The following is a 16,792-nucleotide window of genomic DNA, read 5'->3' on the forward strand; positions in this document are numbered from 1 at the left end:
GTGATGGCCATTAACCTAGATAAGCGAGTGTCAGTTTGGCGCATCCTTAATGGTCCATAATGGTCTGTGGGCAAAAAATTCTTTCTCTTCATCTGTTCCTAAGAGGGTTTTTTTGTTTTGTTGTTTGGTTTGTGGGTTTTTTTTTTTCCCAAGACTTTGTTTTACAGAGCAGGTTCATGTGAATTTTTGCATTCAGGAAAAAAAATTCATACCCAAGAGCTTTACGGTAAGAGCGTTTACCACAAAAAAAGATTTATGTTTCTCTGGAATGTGGTAGCCATAGTATATCCTAGCAGATAATAAAAACTTTAAAAAGTTGAATATATACCTTTACAGCAGCTTAAACAGACATTCCTAAATAGTAGGGACTTTTAAATAACTGTTGGTATACCTCTTGGAATTCAGAAAGGCAGTTTCACGTTCTGTTTTTAATATTAAAATCCTTTATGCTGCTGGGACATGTTGTATCTCTTCTGCGAGACAAAATACTGCTAATGCCGTGGCAGAGGAGGAAATCACTGTGATACCTGATGGATGGAGCTGGCACAAATCCGTGGGAAGAGCAGAGCTGGGATGTAAGGATTAGTGCTGGGCTGCTCTGTCCCCCAGACTCCCGGGTGTCGCGGCACCGGAGCAACTGCGTCGGCAAGTCAGTACACCTTGGAGGAAATTACACCACCTCTCCGAGTGGCATAAGTTTGGCTTAAGTACCTCACACCCTCACTCACATAGACCCTCGTGTCAGCAGGGTGGGTACCCCAGGGCTTGTGATTTACCTACCCCAAACGTGAACGTGAGCCTTCAATGATGTAGCGATGCAAGAAGTCATTTGCAGTGCATGCGTGGGCTTAATTCCATCCCCGAGAGAGACTCTGCTAGGGTTTACTATATAGTAACGTAAAACCGTGTTTTAAAAATACCGCTTTAATATACTGTGATGTGCTACATGATACCTTGGACTGATTATATGTGATGCATATTTCAATGAACCTTAATGAGACTTGCAAAAGTAAGAGGCAAATTTGAGAGAAAATTGGATTAAATGGCTTAATTCTCCATAGTTAAAGACTTTAAATTTTAATCAAGTCTTGAGTCTGGGACTAATAACTCTCAGACTGGATGTTTAAAATGACTAAAATTTAAAACCAAATAAGTATAATTTAATGTGCATTATCACCAATGTATTTGTGTAGCGGTAATTCCTAGAGGTACAAACATTAAAATGACAAATTTCAAAAGCCAGCATAGGCCTTTCCCAAAACTCGTGGTTGGATTTTGCTATGGTTTTGCCCAGCTGTACTGAGGGTGGTATCCTGCACTGCTGCAAACCCAGTTGCCCCAGTGCAAACTTCTGTAAGACACCCTTAGCGATCTGTATTGGCGCAGTTCTTGTTCCCAGTGGTGGGGCAATGCAATACCAATCCTGGTCTTGCTTCATGTGTAGAACAGTTTCTCTGTTATCTGCCTGAAATGCAGTCTTTACAGAAAAAAACGTGAAAGAGATGGTTTGGATTCCGGTTGGTTATTCCCCGTGCCTGTAGCCGCAATGCCTCCCTCTCAGGAGTATTCTGGACTTTATAAATTTTATAAAGTTTGTGGATTTCAAAGTTTCCTTCAGCTTGGGGTTTCTTTTCCACCTGGCTCCCACAGTTCTGGGGGACTTTGTGTTAGACTGAACAGATCATTTATGAGCAGTGGAACTGGTGAGTCCCAGACCCTTTCAGGGACTTTTTTAAGCTCCTTCTCACACAGGGTTTGTCTCACAGATTTTTCACATCGGCTATCTTCTCACACATAGGTTTGTCCGCTTGTCTGGGAATGCATGTGTGCGTGTGTGTGGCCATGCGTGGCTGGGGTTAATTAATTTTTTCTCTCTTCTACTTACCAGTCACCATCCATACCTCTTCATACCACACAGCAGGTTTTGATAGTGGCCATCATGTACGTGAAAATGAGCTGGGCTTTTAAGAAGCCTGCCTGTACTAGACATTTTGTTGGTTGTCGTGAGGTAATGAGGGATTGTCTTGGCCTAGCAAAAGGTATTTGTATTTGTTAATTGGAAAGAAGACATAAAACTTTCTACAAGTTAATTTGTTGGATTTATATATCTATAGAGGATCATGAGAATGCTTCAGTGATAAACAGTAAGAAACTTTTAATAAGACATTTTTTGAAGTTAGGCAGTTTTGACTACAATTTTAATAACCTTAGTGAAGTCATCATCATAATTCTAAAATAATTTAATAAGTTTGTTGTGTCCTTAAGACGTTACTAATATAGAATTATGTAAAAATAAATGAATTAATGTTTGACTAATGAAATAAGATATTCTGGAAGTGCTATGGAATATACAAGTATATAAGCTGAACAGTTTGAGTTTCGATATGCTTAAGAAATAATTCTTCAGACCTTTTCCCAAGATGACACCTTTACTTTCTGTGGATCAACTTGTCCTGTCAGGGTAAAGATGCTGTGTCTGTAATGGGGATAAGAAACCTCTAGAAGTGCCTTGCTTTCAGTCTACTTTTGGAGTTACTTTTAGTATTGCTAGTCACATATGAGACTAGCAAAGGTAGTAAGTATCCATTAACTTTCATCCAGTCTCAGTTGAATCTGGTGGTCGAGTGTCTTTAATATCACTAAGACTTCCACTGTTCTGCTAGATTTGGTTGAAATTGTCCAAGAGGTTGAAAAATTATTGGGGAAAGCAGGGTAATAGTTGAGTGAATGGATAATGAGCCTGCATAAACCTCATTTCCTTAGGACATTATACAACACAGTGAACAGTCTGCTGGATGGGGGCATCTTCAATATTTAGCAGTATAGATGTTTTGTTTCAGTTGTTAATCTTACTGCCAGTTTGTGGAGAAAAAATTCAGTTTGCTTAACAGAAAAAATACTAATCAGTCTTCATCATGCTTGGCTTTTTCTTCGGAAAACATGTAAGAGTTAAACTGAATATATTCTAGCTCGAGTTAGCTGTAGTTAGCATTTCTGATCAGAACATCCAGTTCTTTCTTCTCTCTTTCCTTTGGAAATTATGTTTTTATTTCAACAGTACTTTCTACCAGCAGGCAAAGCTGCTGTTACACTCTACCCAGCTGTGAAATCAATATGATTTTCATTACAAAGATAACAGAAACTCTCTTAGAAAGACTGTGAATTGCCAAAGGTCAAATAACAGTCAGTGGCAGAGCTTAGAATTTAGATGTCCTAATTAAAAAATCTCGTGCTATAAATATATTAATGAAATGCACCCTGAGAAATGTTTGCATTTAAGATGGCAACAATTTTAAACTATTACATTGTTTCTTTAATTACTGTAGTTAATGTAAGTCACATCAAAATGTGACGAATTCTTTCTCTGGTTTATGACTGTTTCTTCTAAAATAGGTATTATCTCTTCTTTCTTTTTTTAAATTCACAATTATTTAAGCATGATTAGATTAGAAAGTGTAACAGTCACAGAAGAGAGAACATATCTAGTAAGATTTCTGTCATATTGGACTCTAAAAATTACACATAAACCGAATGAATGGGTGCATCAGTTATTTCTGTGATGTATGACTTCATTAACAACAAGAGGAAGTGCACAGTCAAACTGAAAGCAGCACTTGAGTCTTTCAGCCAGAGCAGCCAGTTCTATTTAAATTAAAATCAGCATTGTAAAATAAATGTTATTACTCTTCCTAAGATCATCCTTGATCTCTTCTTATTAAACCTTAATTTTTCCAGCAGTTAAGTTACATCTGCCTTATTATGGTTGAAAATAACAGGAAATCAATTATTTTGTTACTTGTATTTGTTTGAGATCCCTCTCTCCTCTCTCTCTGTTTTTGTTTAAATTCTGTCTTTTCCACCCCGCATGCTAAAACAGTAAACTCAGATTGCCAAATACCGTGGATTTTAATAGAAAAAGTTCTTCACCTTACAGCTGAAGGGTTTTTACGTTATTGTGCTCCCTCTGCTGGATAGTGCCTATTAATTTTTTATTCCCTGAGCTGTACTAATACCCGTGTTCTATAAACAAGCAATCACACTGCCTTCCTGAAAGAGGTACAAAAAGTGGGAATGCCTCATTTTGGTCTCAGATGACGTGGAAGGTGACGGTTGTAGGCTAGGAAAAATCCTGTTGTCTGGCAGCTCAGAGCAATCGAAAGCCTTTGGTGGACATTTGAGGAACAATTATTTACTACCTCTTGAACAAAACCAGATGGACATTAAATAACCTTCTTTCATTTGTATAACTTAGAGAGGATGATGTTGATTCTCGTCCTCTAGTAAGTACAACAGTATCCTCAGATGTCCCTGTAATGTTACTAGCATCTCAGTCTTAGCGGCGTGGTTCTCATAACTTGCTTCATCCTTTGTTGAATCTTACAGGGTTGCTGCGTTTGCTCAGCGGAGAAAGCAGAACGCGCTCTTGTGCTCAGCGCGAGCCCCGCGGCAAGGCAGGCGATGGCTCGGCCCTTTCCCATCTCCACCGCGGTGAGGCAAAAAGGAGGAAGAGCAATCCTCCAGTTTTGTTTCTACAAGTGACCTTGGTCTTCACAGCCTTTGACTTCATGGGGTGGATTTTTGGGCTTGCTCTTCTGGTTGACCTTTCTCCTGCTGCTGTCACACGGTGAACTTGGCTTCCTCCTGCTTTCATTCCTGCCTGCCTTCCTTCCTTCCTTCCTTCCTTCCCGGGGGGATGTGGCTGGGGTGGGCACTGACCAGCCCCCTGAGTCCCACCGCCTCCCCGCTCTGCTCTCTGCGTTGGCCGACCCGATCGGTCCTATGGAAAGGGGATGGAAACTCAACATCCACTTCAGTTGCAGGTGATTTGCCCATCTGAGCTGCTTCTTCCCAGATCTTGTGCCATGGTTTTGCCAGGGAAGCTGGATACCTTTGCAGTTTCCTTCAAATTTAATGTGATGTTATAAATGCCGCTGCGTATTAATAACATTGAACTGGGAGTTATTTTTCAACTTGGCTTGGCTGCACTTACAGATTAGCTCTCCCATATTTCAATATAGATCAGACTGGTAGCATATTCCTGAAAAGAAATGAAAAATTACCAATTGTTGGGAGCAATAACTTACTTTTTAAAAACAGTAACTGTTTGACTCCTGGTTTAACTCGGAGACTCATTTGGGGGAAAGTCATTATGGACAAATTCTAGTTAAGAATTTTTTCCTGAGGTTAGTTTTAAATTTCAATTTCTGGATATATAAAATAATATTCAAAGTCTTTGATTCTCCCAGACAGTCCTACAGTGAAGTAATCAGCATAATTATCTCTGTGACTCTCTCTAATAAACAAAAACTACTTCCATGTGCATGTACACTTTCTTTTACAAAGAAGCTGCTTTTTTAAACCATTTCTAAAAGAACAAACTGGGTAAAAGAATAAATTTCCAGTTCCTAACACCTTCAGTTCTTCCTGTTCAGAAGAAAAGGCAGATGTTTAATACCTTTTGCTTTTGCTAAAATAATAAAAGCTTGCGGTGTTGAACAAATATTCTTCCTTAATTTAGCGAGGCCTTAACAAAATCAGCATTGCTCTTTGCAGGATGGCTTGTCCTGGGGTGAATCACCTCCGTTGAACCAAGTCAGGGCGATGAGGGTTCTGCTGATGGTGGGGCTGGGCTGGGGTGGCTGGGAAGGACTTCTGCAGAAGGGACCCTCTGTGGAGGAGCTTCTAGGATAGGGTTGAAAATCATTTGCCTCCGACGCCTATTGAGTTATAGCAACTGAAACACTCGACAGTGCTTGTCTCAGCAAAAGCACACACCATATGCTTTGGGAACATTCCCAAGCAGAATATTATCCTCCTAGCAGCCCGGTGAGCTCATTAATACTCCCGTTATCCCATTCAGTGGGACTAATCCAGCAGCCCCTGAAGTCAGTGAGGAGATTCAAGTTGTCTTTAGGATGCTTTGAATAAAACCTTCGATGAAGTTTGCATAATTTAAGTCACACTGGTGGAATTATTTTCTAAAGTTATAAATGTTAGCTTATTTGCCAGTTTCTTTATTCCAAGCTACCTGTTTTCCTCCATCTTATGAAGAGCAGTGATGTGAAATGGAAAAAGGAGTGTGTTTTTATAGCAGGATTTGAATTTGTGTACATTACTGTTGTTTTCCTAAGTTTTTCCGGAGAAGGACTGGAATAAGCTTGCATCAGCATTCCATATAATACTAATTCAAATGCAAATTTATATGTTGATCAAATGCAAATTTATATGTTCTCCAAATATGTGATCTGTTCATGGGAAGAACTGTGGAAATTTTACAGTTGATGTGGATAAAGAAAGCGCCAGTTTAAGCTATTGTAGTTCTCAGTCAATTCTGGTTATTCTTTATTGCTTTCTGGTCACACAACAAATTTAATAAAAAAATAATCTTTTGCAAAATAACTTATTATATGTAAGAGGAGAATAATTGGGCTTTGCCAAAAAGAAACCCCCCTCAGATCCCAATATTTTTCCAGACTGTATTTCTTTATATGCTGGAAATTTTTTCTTTTCACTCCCATTCATTGTAACAGCAGATTTTAATTTTTCTTTTGGAAAGAAAAAAGAAAAAGAATAGGATATGTGGGGAGTGAGGAAGAATGAAACTACAAACTAAACAGACAAAAGATACTATTTCAAATAAGTATATTTATGGTAGTGGGAGGGAAACTTAGATCAAACAAGAAGAAAAGACTGGAGAGGATCTACTCCAGATTCCACTGATGTGGTAACAGCTGTTATTACAGTATCCAGCTTTTTGAATTAAATATTGATAGAAATAAATGAATAAAAGACTGAGTAAACTGAAATGTGTGTTCTGCCTTCCTAAAGCTTTTTTTCAGCATCTGGAGTACAAGAATCAACACCCTTTTATACAATTAATAGTATTAAATAACGGCATCAGCTGACAGGAAATAAGAAAGTTCCTATGGCAACTAAAAATAAGCACAGGAGGAAAAACGCATCAAATGCTGTCAGCAGACAGCATAAAAGGCGGTTATATGTAGATAATAGAACAAGAGCATACACAGAAATCCTACTTGTAAACATATGCGATTCGATAGCTTTTACTGGTAGTATGTTCGTTTTGTTGGGTTTTTTTCCCCCAAAATGGGAACGTGATACCTTGGTTACAGCATCTACTTATCAATATCTCAGATTGTTTTGCTGAGATAGGCTCCTGGTTTACGGCCTGTGAAACATCGGGACAGAGCCCCGCATCTTCAGGAGAGCAGATGTATCCCCTCGGATTCGTACACTGTTTAGAAAGCCTTTGGGTGCTTCAAATCTTGTGCACGTCTGCTGCTTTCTCTCAAGGTTAGTCTTTGGTCCCTGCATACAAAATGTTTGAGAAAAGTTTTCGATAGAAGCAGAAGTGCTAAATGCCTGGTAGAAATGTGACTTGTGGAAGAAATGGGGCTGTACGCATCATGTAGACACTACTTACATGTGCCACTCTGTTCGTTTAAAGTTATGCTGAGCTTGAGAAGGTGTAGATGATAAAAATCCGTGGTGGAGGGAAACCTGAGTGTGCAGTTGCATCGATGGCTGAGGCTACAGCTGGGCCACGTGCGAGCTGCTCCTTTCATCTCAGCGGGAGAAGTAGTTTTGAAGACAATTTAACTCTTGAAATTCCTGGGTTATCTGCTTTTCCTACCTATCTGATCTTCCTTCCTTCACTTCTCTCATAAAAAGCAAAGCCAACTCCCCCTCCCTCCCTCGCCAGACCCGTGCAGGGCAGAGCGAGCTGCACCCTTTCCCCTTCGCTCGCCGTGCTCTCAAGTTGTTGTTGCTCCCGCAGACCCATCAAGGCTCCCCCTTCTCATACAGAGATGTTGCTGGTTTTGTAGTAAAACTTCTGCTGAGCAATGCTGCATCTCCTCCACGCAGGACGCTTTGCCGGCCAGGGCTCGGTGGGGAGACAAACCCACTGTCAGCGTCTTGGCCAGCTCAGGAAACTTGGTTTCTGAGTGGGAGAACATTCAGCCCTGCAGATAGCAACAGGATTGCATTTCTCCCTTGTTCATTCTACCCTGTTAAGTGATAAAATTTAGTTTATTAATGTCAACTCTGACATTACAAGGCCGTGTGGGAGAGTGCCAAAGCAGGACCAAAAGCAAGGGCTGGGAGAAATGTGGTCGGACTGCCCTGATGCCAGTAGAGGCTTTTATCTTTACTCAGGACTTTTGTAATTTCTGATTTTTTTTTTATGTGCCTGTGCTGAGTGCTGACCCAAATTTTGAATTCACCACTCCCATTGTAAAAGGCAACTCCATTGTTCCAAGGACAACTGCATTTTCAGTCTTAATATTACACAACCGAGAGGACCTCCTGGGGCAAGAAGCCCACTCCTCAGCTATGGGGGGCAACTATATCACATGGTTGCTTCCATAAAATTAATTTGGATGTGTTCCTCTCTATATATGTATTTATATATCCTTCCCACTCCTGTTGTGCCATGCTTATATGATAGTGTATCACAGATGTAACCCATCATTATGTGACTCAGGCTGCAAGTCAACACACGTAACCACAGGCATGTGGAGTATGAATAGATATCAGCCACTGATACTATTCTAGCTTACTCTGGAGTTTGGGTACGGACAGGTTGTTGTGAACAATACCCTGCCCCTGTGTGGACTATACTTGCACTGCCTGCAAGTAACCACATGCACAACTCCAGAGAAATTTAGGAACTGATCATTAGGTAGTCCACAGCAAAACATCAGAAACTAGGTGATAGAGTCACTCAAAAGGAACCACTTTCTCAAACTGGCTGACAAGAACAAGCGTAAACATGTTGAGTTTTGCTCTGACATAATTAGCACAGCAAAGAAATTAGCCGTCTCCTGGTTGAGTAAAGGTGTATACTACACATCAGTACTCCAGCAAGCAAAATGCTTCTGAAATTATCTGAACCAGGATGTCACTGTAAAGGGAAATTGCACATTATATTGTAACAGAAATTCAGGGGATGGCAGCTGAGTGTTGGCAATTACCTCCGGATCCGTAACAAACTCATTCACATTCGTGTCTTGCCTACCGGAGCAGAGCAGCCTGCATCCGTGGGAGCTGCGGGTCCTGCATCAGGGAACATTCAGTCTCTGAGCCGCGAGTTCCCGGTCGCGGTGTCGGGCAGGTACAGCCGGAGCAGGAGACACAGCGGATGGCACAACTCCTTCTGTCCTTCCCTCCTGTCCGTGAGTACCCCGGGCTCTTCAACAGCTAGGGGAACTTATTGACCACTTCTCCGCTGCTGTTACAGAGCTGGGTAATTACAGTGATTACAATGATTAGATTACTGTGCAGTTTTTCCTACTCTGCTTGTGAAACACTACAGCTCACCCCACCTTTTATTCATGGCAGATGGTAGATTTGCAGACTGTATGAATGGGTGCTGCAGGAGTAATCCTCCTTTTTTTTTCCCTCCCCACAGCTAGGATATATTCTTCACCTTGTGTGAACTAGCTGGGCAGTAAAATAGACAGCACATCTACTTTGTGTGAGTCAGACTTGACATTTAATTTACCCTCTCATATTCAATAACTCCCGGATAATTGAGTTGAAAATTACAACAAACAACAACAAGCAAACAGAGCATGAGTGACCTCATAATTTTTGCTCCTTGGGTGAACAGATATTCTTGATTTGCTGAAGAAACAAGACAAGTATTAAGAAAGAAATAGAAGAAACTAAGTATATAATTTGAATGTTTGTACTAAACAAGCTCTAAAGAAGACATTGGGATTAAAAAGTTTAGGTTGGGTTTTGTTTTGTTTTTTCAAATACATTTTTAAAAGTAAAAAATGTCAATGTAACTCTTAAAAAATGAGATTAGTTGTAACACAGAATGAACTAAGGCATTGTACCTGACACCTGTAAGACCTGTACTAAAGCCTGCTTTTGGTGACTCAGAACATGCCTGCTGAAATGCTGACTGCTCAAAATGCCAAAATTTATGGAGGTTTAGCTTTTAAAAATATCTGCAAAGCACAAAAACCAGTTCTCATTTGAAAAATGTGCTTCAAAGAATGCAAATGCTCAAAGAATTTCAGAAGTCTTGTCTGTGGAAGGGATAAGTGAAAGGTCACTCTTCTCTCCTGTGACATTTGTCATCTTCTACTCTAATAAAGTCCAGCTCCATTGAACGTGATGAACTTTTTGACAAAAGTATTTGGCTCACCTATGCTGATGCAAAAATTTCTCCTCTAGCAACAGTGACAACTTTTTCGGCAAGTGCGACTCACTCAGATTAGTTGATCCAACACTGGCCGCCGGGTAGACCCAGAAGCTGAGAGGGAGCCCGTGTTGGATCATCGCTATTTCAGCAAAGTCAGTTGTTGAAACTGTATGTCTGGTGTAGGATAGAGGAGGCAGAGGCACTCACACAGGGTCTGAAGCTCAGGTAACTCCTGCTGATCAAGTAAGTAAATGAACTCCTAAAAGAAAAACACTTTTCAGCTGGAGCGAAGAAGTGAAATTGGGAAAAAAGAAAGAGAAAATGGGAATGCCTTTGCAATATTAATGTGTAGTGTAATGGATTTTTCCTTTATAGAGCGTCTAGTGTTCTACTAGGAACTTTATGCTAACAGATGTGTCATTTAGTGGATCACTTGCAGATTATGGTCGACAATTCTCTTTGCTTTACTGATCAATAGTTCAATGAATGTGTATACAATAAAGTTACGTTGGTTGTTTGTGGACAGTATACTTGGTATAAAAGAATTTACAGTGACTTTATAAGCACTCAGAACAAAAACTTCAGAAATGGAATTTGACAGTGTACATACGGCATGTCAATCTACCTCTGTATGGGAGATCTCTCAGAAACTGAAGGAAACTCTGAAATCAGTGGGTCAAATGCTCTGTTGGCGTAGCTGTCCTATTCTGTCAGAAAGAACTTTTCTCATTAAAAACAAACGTAAAATCTCGCATGAAGCTGTTTCTCAGCTAATTTAGAGCAGGCTCTTTCATGTGCTTATTCTTAAGGGATGCAAAACAGTCTTGGCTACTATTGAAATGAAAGATGAAATTGGTTAGTACCTTGAAGGACTGGGCCACCAGTAATCAAGGCTGATTGCACATTCTTGGGACCTCAGGCGGTGCAGTAATGCCGCCTGCTCAGTAACCTGCTATACTTAGTAAATATAGCCGTCTCACTGGAAACTCATTGCATATGTTTAACCTGAAAATGATCAGAAATATTTTATTATATTAGTAAATTAAAAATTTTAATTCATTGCACCTTTAAAATTGAGAGTACATTCCTTTTCACTTTGAGTGCATAGTTTTTTTCCTTGTTCAGTACTTTTCTGTTTCTTCAGCAAGTGTAATTTGGAAGAGGAAGAGAAATACATGACTGATGCATTGAAATCAATCATGATAGCAAATTTAATATCCAAAAGTTCTTCAGATATTCTGGAAAAAAATCTAAGTGACGACAAAATGTAGTGCGATGGTTAGTACTCATTTGCTATGTCGAAGTCAGAAATATGCCATAGCTTAATTTTTCTCATGATTATAAATGGCTCTTAACTTTACTGGCAAGTCCAAACTATACCACAGCTTTTGAGATAACCAGGTTATCTTGCACATGCAGCTTAAAACGCACGTGGCAGAAGGGTATATGACATGCGTAAGTCACTGTCCAGAGCCCAGTGCAGTGCATAAATATCATTCGCATAGCACAGAACATATTTATAATTTTATGCTAATGTATGATAAGGAAATTTTTCAAAAAAGTCTAGCAGGAGTGTTTGAAATCTTATTGTAAGTCACAGGATTAATTTATTAAGCGTGGGCTCCAAATCCCTGTTCCAAGTTCAGGCCCTTCAAGGCTAGGCACGCAGGGATGCCTAGTTCCCGGGAATCTCCTGATCACAAAGGACACGCGACAGAGGGGAAGCTGCCAGAAACCCCCTTTTTCTTGAAGGCCGTGGTGGTAAGAAGGACGAAAACCTTTGGGGCTTTTATCTGTAATCAATTGCTGATGGTTTGAGTTGAGTTGGCTCCAAGGGTGCCAGCTTGCCCAGTGAGAGGCATGAACTGGAGGATTGGAGCTAGGAAGCCTTCGGCAGAGCAGTCCGGTCCCTCGGATGGGACAGGACCCTTGGGCTACCCCCGCACCACTAAACAAAGTGAGACCGGAGAGGCTCCTCAGCCCTTTGGCCACCAGCCCACCTCAGCCCTACGCAGCTCTCGGTCCCGCGTCTCTTCCAGATGCACGGTGGCATCCCCGTGACCCTAGTTTACATTTGTGAGGCAGAATCGATGCCGTTGCGGTGGTGCGAAGCTGAAGGTACGCCTCGAGTTCCCCAGACCACGGTGCGGGGCAGGCGGGGATGGCTGGGGGGGGGGCACGGTCTGCTGGGACAGCAGTGGGGATGGTGTCGGGTGGAGGCAGGGCTGGGGGACATTGGAAAAAATTAAATAGCATGGATGATCTCCAGCCTGGTACCTCAGCCCTCTTATTTACCAGGCGAGAGACTCTAAACCAAAGTGACTGCCTCAGGTAAAGGTTTAGCCTGACCTTTTGTCAGCTGTGTTCATGGAAAACCTGCTGTTAAAGAGGACTGCTTTGTAAAATTGCACGAAAGAGGGATTTTTACTGTTTGTCATTGGATTGTATTTCGGTGCTAAATCACGTCAACCCCAGAAAGATGTCAGGAAAAAATGGAAAAACATGTCTCTGCTCTCATCCCAAGCTTTTTTTACATTTCTTTACATTAAAGCTTTGACTTCTGTAGGAGTTTTGAGGTTGATCTTGTTCTTGTCTCTTCTAGGTTTCAAGAATATAGTTAGGTACTAAATCAGGTCTCGGCATTGCTTGTATTATGTTTACATATTGTAAAATCATATAGTCTAAATGATGCTCCTAGGAAAGCATATCAGCACTTAAAGCCATAAGTTTATAATTTTTGGTTTAGCCATCCTGCATTTCATTATTATTTGCATGTGTTAACATCATGTATTAAAAAAAATGTTAAAAGGACACAAAGCTTTGAAAACCAAGCAGTAAAACATAATTCTGTTTTTTTTCTGGCTTTAATCTGTGCGATTTTAACTAGCTTCCTTTGGGTTTGTGCATTATGATCAGTCTTTAATTAAGAGAACCCATACTACTTTTTTGTCCTTGCTGATGGACCTCTTCTGCTGAAACTCTTTAAAGTCAGACACCTGGCATGGAAACATGCTTCATATAGATGGCCCATTAATGAACCCAGTATTTGATTTTATCCTTGTGTTCGCGAGCATCCAATGCCTTATTCATTTCACATTGTGCAAACCTGCTGTAATGCAGAATTATTTGTTTCCTTATGACCATTTCTTTCATGTTCATCATTAGTGTACCCAGCTGTTTCGCAAGCAGTAATGAACTTACTGCCATACTCCTTTGCTGCAGCGAAGAGTATTATTAGTCCCATTTTTCAGATAATAAGCTGAAGTGGAGGAATATAACTAATAACTTTAACTACAGAGTTTGGACATTGAGTAAGAAAACAATAGGCAACTATTCCTTAGACTTTATTAGTTCACAGTACGGCCTTCCCCGATGTCAGATGTGGGTGCCCAGGACAAATGCAGCCCCAGGACACACGCAGGCTCCCACTCGAGCCGGGCGCGCAGCTGAGGGGCCATCAGTGGCTACAGAAGGATGGCTTTGGGGGGATGCCTTTGCGAGGCTAGCTTGGTAAAAGGGCTTGAAAGGAGACCGATGCCTTTCCCTTTGCGACCGCAGGGAGCAGTCCCATCGACGGACGCAGCCACCTTGTGTAACCTCCACCTTGGTTTCGTGTCTGGCTCTTGGGCCAGCGCATCGGGGAAGGGCAATCGCAGGGAAAGTCTTGTTTTAGCCTCCTTTATCCCGGGGTCAGAAAGAAAATGGGCTTAGCATGGACAGAATCCTTGGAAATGCTATTTATCAACTGCTACTAAGCATACACAATCAGATACTTTCTCAATTATTTATAACTTGGCTACGTTTGAGCATTATACCACTCCGCACGCATAGATGCACAACAAAAGGCTTATCCATCACACAAAGGCTATTCAATGCCAAATTTCACTTCCTTGCCTCAAGTCATCACACTGCCAGAAATTATTGACAAAACTGTTGTAGTAATCACTGGTAAATAGTATGATTGGCAAATAATATATTTTCTGCTGATTTTATTATTGGAAACAACTGGACAATTTATGCTGACACTCTTTTGGAAAACAGACATGGAAAATTTCAGCCCCAACAGTTAAATTCTGGAAGAGTTTTGAACGACTGAAATGAGGGGTTTCTAATGGGAAGAGTTTGGCAGCATTAACTACAAAGAGCCTTAGCCATTCAGTCTGCAAGTGCTTTTCTCAGATCATGAGAATCACCTCTACCCCTAATTCTCCCCAGAGTCGCAGTCCCTGGTAAGACACCCAGGAATTTAATTTTTTTTTATATGGGACATGGGGGTAAGGAGGTTGCCTAGCTCTAATCTATAGTATTTGTATGAAGACCACACTGCTAAAAGCATATGTGGAAGAATATGAGGATAAAATAAAGAGTAGAAATAAGTTTTACATGCAACGTACACAAAGCATGTAATGAAATTTTTCAGTTTATTCATCTCTCTGGAATGAGTAGGAATAGTGTTATCTGTTATTTGAATAGCTGATAACTTCCAGTTGTAGAATCAGTGCAAGGTATTTACAGTTTTGTTTTGTTTCGTTTTGTTTTATTTTTAGTTATGTGAATTTGATGTGAGAAAGATGCAGACTGTAATATCATATTAACACGAGTCCTGTCCACAAATAAAAAAATCAGTATGTACGTGCTAGGGCAAATAAGTTCTACAGAGAGAGTACAGGGGGAGTATTGTATGATTATGGTACAAATGCTGTTTCTTTGGCGTTGCTCAAAGAAATCCCAAGTGCAAAAATGCCATAACTTATTTTATAAGCTTATAATTCTGGTTGTGTGTGCTTAAAAAAAAAGCCAAAGGGCCTCATCTTTGAAGTGTTTCTTCAGCTTCAGGTAAAGACAATACTTTGTAGGATCTGTGCAGGAACTCTTTTAACAGCATGGAGTTAAAATGTGCTTATTTTTACATCTTTGGGAATTGTCAGTCATTTTGTACCTGTTTATTTCACAGTCAGATTCCAATTACAACCTGCTGCTAGGAAACCTGGCCATAAAAGTTGGAAAATACAGCATGAAAGACATTATTATATACTGAGGTATCATCAGAATGGTTGGTGTGTGTATTTGGGAGGGGGTGAGGGAGTGCAGCAGCAAGGAGGTCTTTTTCATTTCACTTGCTAGGCATGACCCAGTGAACTTCTTATGACTGGGAAGATTATGCCAGCACGTTGCAGAAAACAGATTTTCACTATAAGCACATTCACTCCCCAACTGCATGTGTCAGGGGGAAATAAAAAAAGCCAGATAGTTACGATTGATAATACAGAATTGATTGGACATGACAAAACTATAAGAGTTTACCAATGTGGTGGTAAAATTATTAAGATTTAAGATTTGACAGGTCCGGCTAAGAAGTTTATCCTAACTAAAAGAACAGTCCTTTCGACTAGGAGCTAGCAGTGTGTGTTTGTTCCCCCTCCCCACCGCTGATCGAAGGCAATACAGGGTGTGCGTCATCGTACAGGCTCCACCAAGGGCCACCCCTCCGTGTCCTCACCTTCTTTACTGTGGGAGTCCCTCCTAGAGCTGTGGCAGCTAGCAAGCTACTGAAGGAGTCCGTCCCCACTGGGGATGGATACCTGGCTTTGTTACTATCAAAATGATTGGTTTTCCTCACCTCTTTCTTTTTTTTTTCTGTTTTTTTCTTTTTTCCTGCGATCACTTGGCAGAGCACAGGGGAGCAGAGAGGGCGATGCTGTCCAAATGTTCTCTCCCTGTGATCATGCTTAATAAAGCTCCCGTCTGACCTGTCCTAAATTGTACCTGTGTTATTACACACTTGGATTCCTCAGATCTCCAACACCAACCTGGAACCCCCAAATTAGATGGTAACAAGGTTCTTATGATAGGGTAACAAGAAAGTCACCTGCATATTAAAAGAAAAATCTCTTTTTTTTTTCCCCTCCCCTTTTTCTCTTCAGTTTTAAGCCTTTTAGAGGTCTTTGCACTGTATTTCAGTAGTCTTTATCTTCAAGAATTCAAGCAGCTTTTCTAGCCCAAAGGAACAACTTTTTAAGATACCTATTTTTCTTAGCAAGACCACATCCACTCTGAACAGAAACATATTACTTGAAATTTATAATGTAATATTGTGTCTCTGAGTCATCATAATGAATCCACATTAGTTTATTATCACTTATGTTCAGCCCCAACACATTATCTAAATGATGTTGGGTAGTTTGTATGTCTGAACACTGGAGTCTTACAAATGGTAGCTGCTACTCTGATTTAGAACTTGGATGGGCAAAATGGTCTTTATAATGAGTATTTGTTTATTAAAAGTGATAAAATCTTAGGCAAGGCATTAAAGCAAGACTGGGACAATAGAAACACACGCTGAAAGATTGTGGGAAACAAATATATTTCGCTTTGTGTTGGAGCACCCACGACCATACTGAACGACATCTGCCTGGATGCAAGTTTCCTTGCTAACACCACGTCCACGCCGGCAGACGGAGACCAAAGGTCCTGGAGATCTGCCCCAGCTTTTGGAGGGCCGTGGAGTGTCCACCCGTTCTGCTCGTCCCGCTGCCTTCCCAAAACCTGAGGGCCTCGAGGAGGCCCAGCTCCACCATCTGCGGCTTCTACAGGAGACGCGCGTTCCCTCGGAAT

The 16,792-nt window shown here is 40.8% G+C and overlaps 1 long non-coding RNA gene across 3 annotated transcripts; it reads left to right on the forward strand.

Annotated features, from left to right (window-relative positions):
* The first annotated feature begins 560 nt into the window (after window positions 1-560).
* On the forward strand, window positions 561-16,786 carry LOC128143111 (uncharacterized). 3 transcript variants are annotated; one of them, XR_008235615.1, is made up of 4 exons: window positions 561-7,314; window positions 11,322-11,455; window positions 14,219-14,406; window positions 15,132-16,786. It is a non-coding gene; the product is annotated as an uncharacterized LOC128143111 (long non-coding RNA). The 3 variants fall into 3 exon arrangements; XR_008235613.1 differs by lacking the exon at window positions 11,322-11,455; XR_008235614.1 differs by lacking the exon at window positions 561-7,314 and having other exon boundaries at window positions 8,337-11,455.
* Window positions 16,787-16,792: the final 6 nt, after the last annotated feature.

This window comes from Harpia harpyja, chromosome 6 (assembly GCF_026419915.1).
Source record: "Harpia harpyja isolate bHarHar1 chromosome 6, bHarHar1 primary haplotype, whole genome shotgun sequence".
Taxonomy (NCBI): Eukaryota; Metazoa; Chordata; class Aves; order Accipitriformes; family Accipitridae; genus Harpia; species Harpia harpyja.